This window comes from Vipera berus (genome assembly GCF_964194415.1).
Source record: "Vipera berus genome assembly, chromosome: 1".
Classification (NCBI taxonomy): domain Eukaryota; kingdom Metazoa; phylum Chordata; class Lepidosauria; order Squamata; family Viperidae; genus Vipera; species Vipera berus.
This window is the reverse complement of record NC_138202.1, coordinates 335934120-335947739: the sequence shown is the minus strand read 5'-3', so window position 1 is coordinate 335947739 and position 13620 is coordinate 335934120.

Sequence of the window (13620 nt, the reverse complement as noted above, 5' to 3'; positions counted from 1 at the left end):
CCTTTCTATCACTGGACTCTGAAACCTATTTTTGTCAGCTATCTGCTCTGAGTTTCAAGATTTTTCCCAATGGAGAGTTCCATAATCTGGAAGTTTGCGGTTTTCCTTAACCATTAGTTGTGTTCCATTTGGTCACCAGCTCTGATCTTCTTCCAAATTATTTCTGTTTTTCTCAAGTTGATTTTTTCTTGCAACATTTTAAGAAAACACTTTAAAGCTGAGTGATATGCAGAGACCATATCCCTAACCTTTCTATAGAACAACCAAGATGTCCAGTGCAAAGAAAGTGAATTGAGTTTGTACAGGAAAAGAAGCAGGAGAAGAGACACTTCAGTGCACCAGTTCCTCCTCCTCCTCCACTTCTTGGTAGTCATTTGCTAGTGATTGAACTTCTAAGGCCTAATTCTGCTTTCAAAATATTTTCCTCCTGAACATTCCCACCTGCCACACATTCACTAAATTAAAAAGGTTTCAAGATGTAAATCTTCATTTTCTGCTCCTTCAGATCTGGAGGCAGAAACCTTAACTGAATCAATTGTTGCAGGTGTTGGCACAAACAAACTGCATCATCAACCCATCCCCTGAAGCACAAACTAAGAATTGAGCTGGTTTTTCAAGATAACTGGTCTTGATTAGAGAAGGGGACTGAGCGGTCTTTGGCTGGAAGTTGTAGCCTTTTGTTAAGATAAACAACTGATGCATTCATGAAATGCAGAGCAAAACAAGGGCCTTGGGTTTTATAAACATTTTTGCAACCTTTGTCCCCCAGGGAGGCTAAAAGTTTGGGAATATTCACAGGGTAAGTTTTGCATTTTTAAAAATGTTTTGTGTTACAATACAGAATTGTGGATTTCTACAGTCTCGATGTTTGTTTCAGACTATAGCAGTTTGGAACAGTTTTCCTACGTGTCTTTAAACCCTGAATTGTTTTTAAAATTATTTACATTATTCTTTTAAAAAAAATAATGAACATGAGCTAGTGATGTATCAAGTCATTCCATGTAGGCTACTGAAATCCACCCCAGTTGGGTGGCCAATACATTTAAATAAATAACAACATAATACATATTTATAAAACCATTACATACAGATATGGGGAGGGAGGATGACTACTTGATCTCTATATGTTCATTATAAAATCTGAAAAATAGAAGCACTGATGCAAACTGTGGGAAGTGGGGAAAGGCTACAGGCTAAAATTATAAAAATCACATGGCTGGACGGGACCATGAAGGTAGGTATTCTAGTCCAACCTCCTTCCCAAGCAGGAGTCCTTATAGCATCCTGGACAAATGATTGTTAAATCGTTTCTTGAACACCTCCAGCAATGGAGCACCCACAACTCTGGGAGGCAAGCTATTCCACTGCTTAATTGTTCTGTCAGGAAATTCCTCCTTATTTCCAGGTTGCATCTCCCTCTGACAAGCTCCACCATTGCTTCTTGTTCTGCCCTCAGGTGCTTTGGAGAATAAATCGACACTCTCTTCCCTGTGACTGCCCTTCAAGTATTGGAAGACTGCTATCAGGTGTCCCCTAAACCTTGTCCTAAATATACCTATGAAATGAATCAGTTGTTCATGGTTCAGACAAAATTTTTTATTCTGCACGCTTCCTCAAATGACATTAACTATCAAGCCACCCCACCCAGCCCTCCTTTATCGGGTGCTACTCAGAGTCTCTGGTTCAGAGTGGATGAGATCACTTTGTGTCTCATAATCACTGTGGCGCTCATGTTGGCCATGATGATGGTGGTGGTGGTGATGATGATGACACCGACATTCCCCATGACTCCGATGGCTTCGAGGATACTTCTCCTTGTTGTTCCGGCGAGCTCTGCCATCAGTGAAGGCAGCCACTTGAACGGCCTCTGCTACTGCCATGGCTTTCCGAGCTTGGGCACAATCATATTCTGCTTCTGCAGCTTGCTGGTAGGCCAAACTGGCAACTTTGGAGACATAGGACAGTAGGTTGTCCTCCCGAGCTTGAGCTGCTTCCGCTGATTCTTTAGCTTCTTCAGCTATCTTCTGAGCTTCTAAGGTTTCTTTCTTAGCCTCTGCAGCCTCTATTTTAGCATGGGCTACATCCATCTTGGCCTGGATGGTTTCAGTAAGAGCCTTAGTAGTTTCTTTCCTGGATTCAGGGTCCTTAAATTTCTGAGAAGCAACATAAGAGCAAACAACTCAGGAGATGATACTTTGTTCACAAATTCTTCATCCCTCTTATTCCTGCAGAAACAGCTCCCATTACAACTAAGTGTGATGCTTTCTTCCCTTTCATGTCTAAAATAAATTTATTAAGCAAATAGCAATAGCACTTAAACTTATATGTCTCATCATAGTGCTTTACCACACTCTCTAAGTGGTTTATAAAGTCAGCATATTACCCCCAACAATCTGGGTTCTTGTTAGGCTGAGTCAACCTTGAGCTGGTCAGGATCAAACTCCTGACAGTGGGCAGGACTGCATTCTAACCATTATACCAACCCAGCTGATATGGGGAGTTTATGCTGGGCACTTTCCATGCAGGCAAGAAACACTTAGCTTTATGGCAGACATTTATGTCCTCATAACCATGCTGAATCCACTTGATCATCACCATTTGACTACCCAATATTTCACCTAGGTTTGGGCTAAATACTTTAATTATTGACTGAAATTTATGGGGGATTAAAAAAATCCTCCAAAATCAAGGTTCCTGTTAGATTGGGGGTAATCCAATAATTGCTTTGGAGAGAGAGAGGAATTTGAGGAGTGGATTCTTTTTAAATTATGAACTTTCTGGTCAAAAGCTGCACCATCCATTTTACACCTCCCCAAATCTGATACAAAGTGGTGTACCTGCCAGGCACTGATTTTTTTTGTCTATTATATTTTGTTTCATATCATTTCTTTGATGCTGATGAGGAGACGATCCCCTGGTATGTTAACTGTGCTTAAACTGAGCATCAAAACAAGGGACTTGGGGGAGTAACTGCAAATACCACTAAGCAGTATGGAATACAATAGGGAAGTGATGAAAAATGGACCCTGGGATTCAGAAAAAAACTAATAGTACCATGTGGTATGAGAACTAAAAAATGGGAAAGGTTAGCTGGAGGAAAGTGGGACTTTCTGTAATTTCTTCTCTCCTTGGGCTAGAATATGTGTATCTGCATGTGTCTGTATACAGTATGTCCCTCTGGGTCTTTCTATAGTACTAAATCCTTCCTTCTGTTGAGCCTGCAAGCCTTCCTCCACTGAGAGCATATTCCCCAGCCCAGCCCTCATTGTTCTTCCAGAATACACTCAATCCACTGAGATCAAGGCTGGGATATTTGAAGGAATCACCTAACACTCCTCAAAAGGAAAGGACAAGAGAAATGTGTTTGTGATGCAAAATCCAAGCAAGCAAGCAAACAAACAAACAAAAAATTCTGCATTTGCAAAAGAGGAGGGAAGGAGGCTGATGTGTGTGCCAGACAGCAAAACTACGATTTCTTTGCATGAAATAGCTCTCAATGTTTATGCTCCATTGGGGTGTATAATACGCTCTGGGGCAAAGAAAGAGAGTTTGGAGCTGTTAAGTGGGAGACAAAGAAAGTTTGATTTATGTGAGCCACATCACTTACTGAAGCAGAAAACCTGGATGCAATTAATGGTTTAGAGCAGAGGTCCCCAACCTTTGGGGCACTAGGGACTGGTTTCGTGGAGAGACGTTTTTCCACTGCCTGGAGGGTGTGTGGTTTTGTGTGCTGCCTGCACCCCGTGGATGGGGCTTTGCTTGTTTGTGTGGCCTGGTTGCTGGCATGCTGCGGCCTGGTACTGGTCCATGGACCAAGGATTGGGAACCCCTGGTTTAGAGCATGGGTGAGGAACTATGTTTTTTTTTAATGATTTGTGAAGTTCAACTCCCAGAATTCCTGAGGCAGCCATTCTGGAAGTTGAAATTGAAGTCCATAAGTCATAAAGGGGCCATACTTCCCCATCTCTGATTTAGAGCATCTGTCTTGGAATCAGATCCTTTCAGGAACAATATAGATGGGGTTAATGGTATAACTGTGTCATCCCTGGATTCTCCCAATATATTTTACAAACGTGAGGCATAAATGAACACGACAAGGAATAAATTCAAGACATATGGGCATCTTGATTCAAAAAGCTCACCAGTTGTTCTCGTGCTTCCTTGAGAAATGCAATTTCAGTCAAGAGAGTCCCAATTTCAGAGACAAGTTTATCCTTGGACCTTAAAAAAAGAGAGAGAAGGGAAAAAGAATACTTGATGTCTGCTGTTTCTCAGAGATTCACCTCTTCAGTTGTAGATTTGCTACTGACACTGACCTCTTGCAGTCATCCACATTGTTATCTTTTTCTGGAAAGGAAAAAAGCTCCATCAATCAAAACTCATGGCTTTGTATAAACTGCATCGCTTTTGAGTTTTCATCAAAGGAAATGAAAAAGAAGATATTGGATTTCCCTAAATCAGATTTTTTCCAGTTTTTTTGGGTGGGGTTGGGGGAAAAAAGTATATTTTCATAAATTGGCTCTCCTAAAAGGTAAAGCCAAACACAAACACCAGTTCACCTGAAGCAGACTGCAAGACCACACCCTGCCACCTTATTGGGCATCTCTGTGATATTCACTACCAATCCTGTCTTACCTTTTTTTTATTTTTGGTGAAGGCATCTGTTTCATAACAGCAGCACTAGGTTGCATCAACCTAGTCATTTTTATTTTCAAAAAAAGTAGTGATTCTTAGTTCTCATTTTAAGTTGTGGAAATAAAATTGATTGTGGAGAGGGTGATGTTTTGCAGCATGCCAGATTCTTTTCTAATATTTTTCTTTGCAAGCAAAATGATACTTTAAAATAATAATAAAAAATAGAATGTGGAAAAACTTGTGGAAGGCCAAAGTGGGAGTGTGAGGAGTTCACAAGCATATTGTTGGCAACAGTTGCCACACTGAAGATCCCAACAAGAAGTGGACAATTACTAAATAATAATATAATGAAGGGTCAATCTGGTTTGTCCAATATCCATGAATTTATGTCTAAATATGTGGCTCACTAATGCTTGGAACTAATTTCCAAGTTGTCCAGTGTAGTCATTTACTTGAAATACAATAAAACAGCATGTAAAACATTTAGCTGATTATAGGGGTTGGCTGTATTACGAACTCTTGAAAAGAAGAGGTGCTTTTTGTTCATGGAATCAAATTAGAGAAAAGCTTTACCCTTATTCTGCTGCTTCAGGAAGGCGACCTATAAAAGACACACAGAAGTTTCATTCATATGGCTTTTCCTGTTACACTTGACGTTGCCATCTCTGACAATAGACCAACTAGTAATATACAACCTAACCAATCACTCCACTCAATTTGGATCTTGACTTGCCAAACTGACAGAATAAAATAAATAAAAACAATTCATTCAATAATCCTACTTATTGTCTCTCATATATATGGAGGCATGGATGTATGAATGCATGTATGTAGTATGCATGTATGTGTGTGTATATGTATGTAATATTACAATTATATCCTGCTTTTTCTGTAGGGACTCGAAAGTAATGTACATAGAATTTCCCCTCATTATCTTTATACAGTCCTTTGAGCTAAGATCCTAGGAGAGTGGGTTGTTTCCTCCTTCTCTTCTTTTTCTTCCTCCCCCTGCTCTTTCTCTTCCTGCTTGTCCTCTTCCTCCTCCTCCTTTGACAAAAGCTCTGCTAGCTTTCTCTTCTAACCCAAGTCAAAGGAATAATGATACTGTAATGTATTGGGCCTTGTTTAACTTGAGTGTACCATGTGGGTTTGAATGCTGGAAGATTGCTTAAGCAAGGAGCTGGCTAACAGCCGCCAGCTTCTCAGACAGTCTGTCTCCAGGACTGCCATTGGTTGGCTCTAGGGTGGCAATAGGTTGCTTTAAACCTATTGGCTGCTGCCTAGAGGCCAGAGTATAAATAGCTACCTTGCAGCCCTGTTTCTCAGTTCAGTTTCTGCACTTCAATAAAAGCATTTTCCTGTCTGAACTCACTCGCCTCGTCTCTTGCTTCAAGAAAAAAAACCAGTACACAACAGATACATCTCCCTCCCTCCCTTTCTTTTTTATTTTTGCCCTGTGGTAGACCTTTCAGATAAGTCTGAAGTATCAGGAGGAGTCAATTTGAAGGGTATAACACATGCCTTCAAAGACTCACCTACCGAAAGGGAAGCAACTGCTGTTTATTTTCACAGCATAGGTGGCAAATGTAAAGAAGCAGTGGTTGTAGTAAATATAGTTTGGACAGAAAGTCAAGCCATCGTCATGATCAGAATAGAAGAAAGGTTTGAGATACACAAAGGAAATTAGCTTATTTCCAGAAAGGAAGTTAGTGTCATTTCCAACCAATTTCAGTGTAAGAAACAAGAGTTTAAGGAGGAGCTCTTACTGAGGAAGGAAGTTCATTTATTCCTTGGATTAGAAACAATGACCTGATCCTTCCTGCTTGATCCAAAGAATGAATGAATGAATGAATGAATGAATGAATGAATGAATGAGCATGTGTGTGTGTGTGTGTGTACACAAACAAAATAGAAACACAAAGAAATAGAAACAATGAAGATTATGAGGTAGATGTATTGCATTGTTTTAACCACATCTCTGTGTTTTTTTATAATGTGTGCAAATTATATATTGTTACATTCTTCCCCCACCATGGTCCCTGCTCGTTTTATTATAGAATAAAGTAACAAAAAAGGAGGTTGGAAGTCATAGAAGATGGGGCTAAGGTGGTATGTTTGTTTCCGTTCAGTTATACAGGTTTAGTTTCAACAAGAGAACATAAGCACTACGTTTTACATTAGTTTACAGAAGAGCAACACTTACAGCATCTTTCAACTGCTGGTTTTCTACTAGCACCTTCTTCAACTGAAAGATAACAGAGAACAGACAGAGTGAGCCATTTCTGGAGCATTCTTCTTTTTCATTATTTCCTCCGGTCACCTTCTCTTACTGCGGTGAGAACTCTACCAGCTGAACTGTGGAGAAAGAGCCTATTGCTGGAGCTACAACAATACCTGCATATGACTGGATTGGTACCCCAAGCACACACACACCCCAAATGGAGCCTCTTCCGTTGCTTAACTGGCAAGACACTAAGGCTCAACAAAAGCTGAATGAGAATTAAGAGGTTAAAAATTCACTACTACACTAAGCTTGAACTTTTAAAAATGATTTATTGAACCCTAAACAGCAGTAAGAAATATAAGCAAATGATTTACCTATAATTAGGTAAATAGAAAAAAATGCAAATTTTAAACACTTTCAATGCATTTTAATAAAATTGTTACAAGGGAAAAATGCAAATACAAAAATTTAAAGTTGAGTTTGGCAGTGAAAGAGGTAAGGGGATGATAGTGAGAGGAAAAAATGCCCCCCCCCTTGGTACCCTAAGCATTTGCTTAACGGTTATCTAGGACTGGGTTTGTCTTTGTCTCCCCTTCCTATTTACAGGAACCCAGATCAACAATCAAATCTTCCTGTTCTATCTTTCCCACTTAACCAAGTCCTTACTTACTACATGGGATGCCTCAATCTAACTTTAGTGCTACCATGAATGTAAATCAGGAGTCTAGAACTTTCATTGGCTTTAAATCTGTTTCAGGCTTGTCAAGAAACAAGCTCGCTGTATGGCAGGATCAGGGCCCATTTTAAAAGGTCAAATAAGTGCCTTAAGTTTCCAAAATGCTGACCCCTCTGATTGCTTTTTAATCCCCTTCCAGAACTAAAACGAATGCCTATGGGGAATAGGACTCTGGAGATCACAAATAAGACTCCAGTGAATTGCATATTGTCTAAGAACAACCATGCTGGATACTATACTCACTTGGCTGGGCTTAGCTGGAACTATGGTCTTACTGAACAGAAGGCAGCCAGATACACCTAGAGAATTGTACCATTGAAAGCTTGAAAGAAAATTATAAAATATGAAGTCTGCACTTACCAAATACTCCATTTTCATTGCTTTTTCTCTGGGGGATGAAATATTCAAGCCATTAAAACAGAGCATCAATCATCAGGATAAAGTTTCTCCCACCTTTAGTTTCTCCCCTTCTGCTAAGATTTGAATGCAGAAGGGGTTTTTTTTTTAGTTTTGCTGCTAATACACACTGCCCTTCTGCAAAATGCATACTCCATAATAGGTTTAAAAAGGTGATCCAATAAACCTGTTAAAAAGCAATATATGGCGATTGCTAGGGATGGTCAAATAAGTCTACTTTAGTTTCTTTCAGTTCCTCATTTTTACTATAGTATTGCTTTTGGTTTCACGTTGTTTCTCATGTTTTCATTGATTCATTTGCCTAGACCTTAATAACTTTATTTGCAAAGGTCTGGTCTTGTTTTGTTCCCCTGTAATATTTTTGAAATTAAATGTCATCCTGGAAAATCCTCTATTCTTGCTGCATTAAAATTACAATATTGACTTGCTTGCTTGTTACATTTATATTCCATCTTTCCTAAAGAAGTTCAAGGCAGTATAGGTAGCACTCCTTCCCACAACAGGTGTCCAGTATGGCAGGTTGGCTAAAACAGACTGGTTGACTTCAAGTCATATTAGCATGAAATTGATTTCCTGCTCCCCCCTCCACACCCACCCATAATTAAATTGGTATTCCTTTTGGGGGAAAAAGTTGAACTTTAACTATATCCTTTGGATACCCCTGCATAGATGTGATATCATACAAAAGAGTGGCTCCAAATTAAACTGTGGAAGATATCCCAGATTCAGCAGTTACATTCTCATATCATACAGTACATAATCAGGTTGCTCAATTCCACATTTACTGAGTTGTCCAATACACTGAATCATAAAATAACAAAACCAGATGGATTTACACAACACATTAAACTGTGAATAATATCACAAAGGTTAACACTACAACCAGACTTGCATAGAGTGTGAGTCTTTGTTTTAGTGAAATACATTGAGTGATCACATTCAAATGAATCTTCTTCAATTAGCACCACAACCTTACCTCTCTGAGCTCTTAACGCTATTACTGCAGCTCTCTTGATCTTTGCTTGCACAGTCCATCTCTAGCTTTGACCTCCTGTCTATCCTCTATTGAGAAAAAAAATAATTATTAACCATGTAAGAAGATTGTCTCTGGGTTAAGTACCTCAAGATCTTTTTTAATAGTGAGTTGCATTTACGGACTGCTGAAACAATGTAGTAGAGCACGAATGTGGGAAACAATGTCAGTAAAGCTAAAAGGACTTTTTTTTTGTTAAATAAATGGTGTTCATCAACCAAGCTACTTTAGAAAGAACAGTTTGAAATATGTTTCCCTGCTGAACCTCTGTGCATTGATCCAAGTGTAAATCTCACATCCTCTATTTACCTAAAGAACAAGACTGTAACTATTGAACTTTGCCCTACTTTGATATTCCAGCAAAATTTTAAATAAAGACCAATTCATGCAATTTGTAGAATTAAATTTTTTGCGTTATTTTTAGTTACAGTTTTTTATAATGTGTGCAAATTATATATTGTTACATTCTTCCCCCACCATGGTCCCTGCTCGTTTTATTATAGAATAAAGTAACAAAAAAGGAGGTTGGAAGTCATAGAAGATGGGGCTAAGGTGGTATGTTTGTTTCCGTTCAGTTATACAGGTTTAGTTTCAACAAGAGAACATAAGCACTACGTTTTACATTAGTTTACAGAAGAGCAACACTTACAGCATCTTTCAACTGCTGGTTTTCTACTAGCACCTTCTTCAACTGAAAGATAACAGAGAACAGACAGAGTGAGCCATTTCTGGAGCATTCTTCTTTTTCATTATTTCCTCCGGTCACCTTCTCTTACTGCGGTGAGAACTCTACCAGCTGAACTGTGGAGAAAGAGCCTATTGCTGGAGCTGCAACAATACCTGCATATGACTGGATTGGTACCCCAAGCACACACACACCCCAAATGGAGCCTCTTCCGTTGCTTAACTGGCAAGACACTAAGGCTCAACAAAAGCTGAATGAGAATTAAGAGATTAAAAATTCACTACTACACTAAGCTTGAACTTTTAAAAATGATTTATTGAACACTAAACAGCAGTAAGAAATATAAGCAAATTATTTACCTATAATTAGGTAAATAGAAAAAAAATGCAAATTTTAAACACTTTCAATGCTTTTTAATAAAATTGTTACAAGGGAAAAATGCAAATACAAAAATTTAAAGTTGAGTTTGGCAGTGAAAGAGGTAAGGGGATGATAGTGAGAGGAAAAAATGCCCCCCCCCTTGGTACCCTAAGCATTTGCTTAACGGTTATCTAGGACTGGGTTTGTCTTTGTCTCCCCTTCCTATTTACAGGAACCCAGATCAACAATCAAATCTTCCTGTTCTATCTTTCCCACTTAACCAAGTCCTTACTTACTACATGGGATGCCTCAATCTAACTTTAGTGCTACCATGAATGTAAATCAGGAGTCTAGAACTTTCATTGGCTTTAAATCTGTTTCAGGCTTGTCAAGAAACAAGCTCGCTGTATGGCAGGATCAGGGCCCATTTTAAAAGGTCAAATAAGTGCCTTAAGTTTCCAAAATGCTGACCCCTCTGATTGCTTTTTAATCCCCTTCCAGAACTAAAACGAATGCCTATGGGGAATAGGACTCTGGAGATCACAAATAAGACTCCAGTGAATTGCATATTGTCTAAGAACAACCATGCTGGATACTACTGTATACTCACTTGGCTGGGCTTAGCTGGAACTATGGTCTTACTGAACAGAAGGCAGCCAGATACACCTAGAGAATTGTACCCTTGAAAGCTTGAAAGAAAATTATAAAATATGAAGTCTGCACTTACCAAATACTCCATTTTCATTGCTTTTTCTCTGGGGGATGAAATATTCAAGCCATTAAAACAGAGCATCAATCATCAGGATAAAGTTTCTCCCACCTTTAGTTTCTCCCCTTCTGCTAAGATTTGAATGCAGAAGGGGTTTTTTTTTTAGTTTTGCTGCTAATACACACTGCCCTTCTGCAAAATGCATACTCCATAATAGGTTTAAAAAGGTGATCCAATAAACCTGTTAAAAAGCAATATATGGCGATTGCTAGGGATGGTCAAATAAGTCTACTTTAGTTTCTTTCAGTTCCTCATTTTTACTATAGTATTGCTTTTGGTTTCACGTTGTTTCTCATGTTTTCATTGATTCATTTGCCTAGACCTTAATAACTTTATTTGCAAAGGTCTGGTCTTGTTTTGTTCCCCTGTAATATTTTTGAAATTAAATGTCATCCTGGAAAATCCTCTATTCTTGCTGCATTAAAAATTACAATATTGACTTGTTTGCTTGTTACATTTATATTCCATCTTTCCTAAAGAAGTTCAAGGCAGCATAGGTAGCACTCCTTCCCACAACAGGTGTCCAGTATGGCAGGTTGGCTAAAACAGACTGGTTTACTTCAAGTCATATTAGCATGAAATTGATTTCCTGCTCCCCCCCCCCACACCCACCCATAATTAAATTGGTATTCCTTTTGGGGGAAAAAGTTGAACTTTAACTATATCCTTTGGATACCCATGCATAGATGTGATATCATACAAAAGAGTGGCTCCAAATTAAACTGTGGAAGATATCCCAGATTCAGCGGTTACATTCTCATATCATACAGTACATAATCAGGTTGCTCAATTCCACATTTACTGAGTTGTCCAATACACTGAATCATAAAATAACAAAACCAGATGGATTTACACATTAAACTGTGAATAATATCACAAGGGTTAACACTACAACCAGACTTGCATAGAGTGTGAGTCTTTGTTTTAGTGAAATACATTGAGTGATCACATTCAAATGAATCTTCTTCAATTAGCACCACAACCTTACCTCTCTGAGCTCTTAACGCTATTACTGCAGCTCTCTTGATCTTTGCTTGCACAGTCCATCTCTAGCTTTGACCTCCTGTCTATCCTCTATTGAGAAAAAAATAATTATTAACCATGTAAGAAGATTGTCTCTGGGTTAAGTACCTCAAGATCTTTTTTAATAGTGAGTTGCATTTACGGACTGCTGAAACAATGTAGTAGAGCACGAATGTGGGAAACAATGTCAGTAAAGCTAAAAGGACTTTTTTTTGTTAAATAAATGGTGTTCATCAACCAAGCTACTTTAGAAAGAACAGTTTGAAATATGTTTCCCTGCTGAACCTCTGTGCATTGATCCAAGTGTAAATCTCACATCCTCTATTTACCTAAAGAACAAGACTGTAACTATTGAACTTTGCCCTACTTTGATATTCCAGCAAAATTTTAAATAAAGACCAATTCATGCAATTTGTAGAATTAAATTTTTTGCATTATGTTTAGTTACAGGCAAAAGAATTAGTTGTTTAGGTTGATGAACTTTTGGCTGTATTTCAGGCATAGTGCAAGTCTTTTCCACTCCCTCAGTCTCGGGACAAGGAATCACTGGGAGGATATCTACTGGAGGGATTCAAAAGGTATGGTCCAGGGGCAACATGTAGCCCACTAGCCTTCTTTTGATGCTGGGCTTAGTGCATTTATTCATCCTTAGTGCAATCCAATCTCAGCCTTTTCCTATCTCTTTTTTCCTGACACAGAAAGAAAATTCAGGCAAGCCTTCTTAGGAGCTCTGCCAACTCCCCTCCCCCTTTCCCCATATTTCAGGGAACACAAGCAGATGGGAGCCGCCCCAGTCATTTTGTGTATTTTTTGCTAGTATGACATTGCTGTTAGAACCTAGATGACCTTCACAGACATTGGAAAAAAGCTACATGGAATTGGCAAACAGTGCTTCAAGAAATCCTAGAGCTGACGACTTAAGTAGGAAGTGTTTTTTTAAAAAAGAAATCCTGGAAAATTGTTTGTTTTGTTGCCAAGGGTACTACATGTAGATACTCTGAATTTGCTTTGACTCAGAGGAGTTTGACCTTTTCGTATTATTGACAGATGGTGCAAAGCCAATGTTTTAGTGAGGATTCTTTCACTGACACCAATGTGGAAATTGTCTTAGAAGGTAGTTCAAAAGGGAGCAAGGCAGTTAAAAATTAAGGTGAATGTGATTCTTTAATTTTAATGGAAGGTACATTAAATACATTGAATATATTTCCATCCTTATCTTCCACAGTTTTGCTTTGTCATCTTCAAAATTACAATTCATCAGCAACTGTCAGAGATACTCTCAAGAAAATATACCTGTGTTTTAAAAGTACCATCACTAATGCTTTGTTCTCATGGTCAGGTTTCCCTCTACTTATTTTTTATTTTGCCTTCTACATGTTATAATATCAGATTTGGTTATTTCTTTATCTACACATTCAGAACAGGACTTTGCCAATTGCTATTTTACTTATGTCTCTCTCCAATGGTCTTGTTTTCATATGAGGAAGCCATGTCAGTTGTAAAGAAGAGAGACATAATTTGTATAATGCTATTTTCTGTCTGCCTGCCTGTTCCTCCATCCATACTTCATTCAGAGGTATAGATTTCAATTCCTGGAATTCTCAATAAAGGATAAATGGAGGATTCTGAGGGTTGTCCACCCATCTGGAAAGTGCCAGTGTCAAAGAATACTAGATTTTACAAAAATGATGCTGAATGTTCTCAACTGAGAGATTTATTATATATGAAAGCTTTTCCC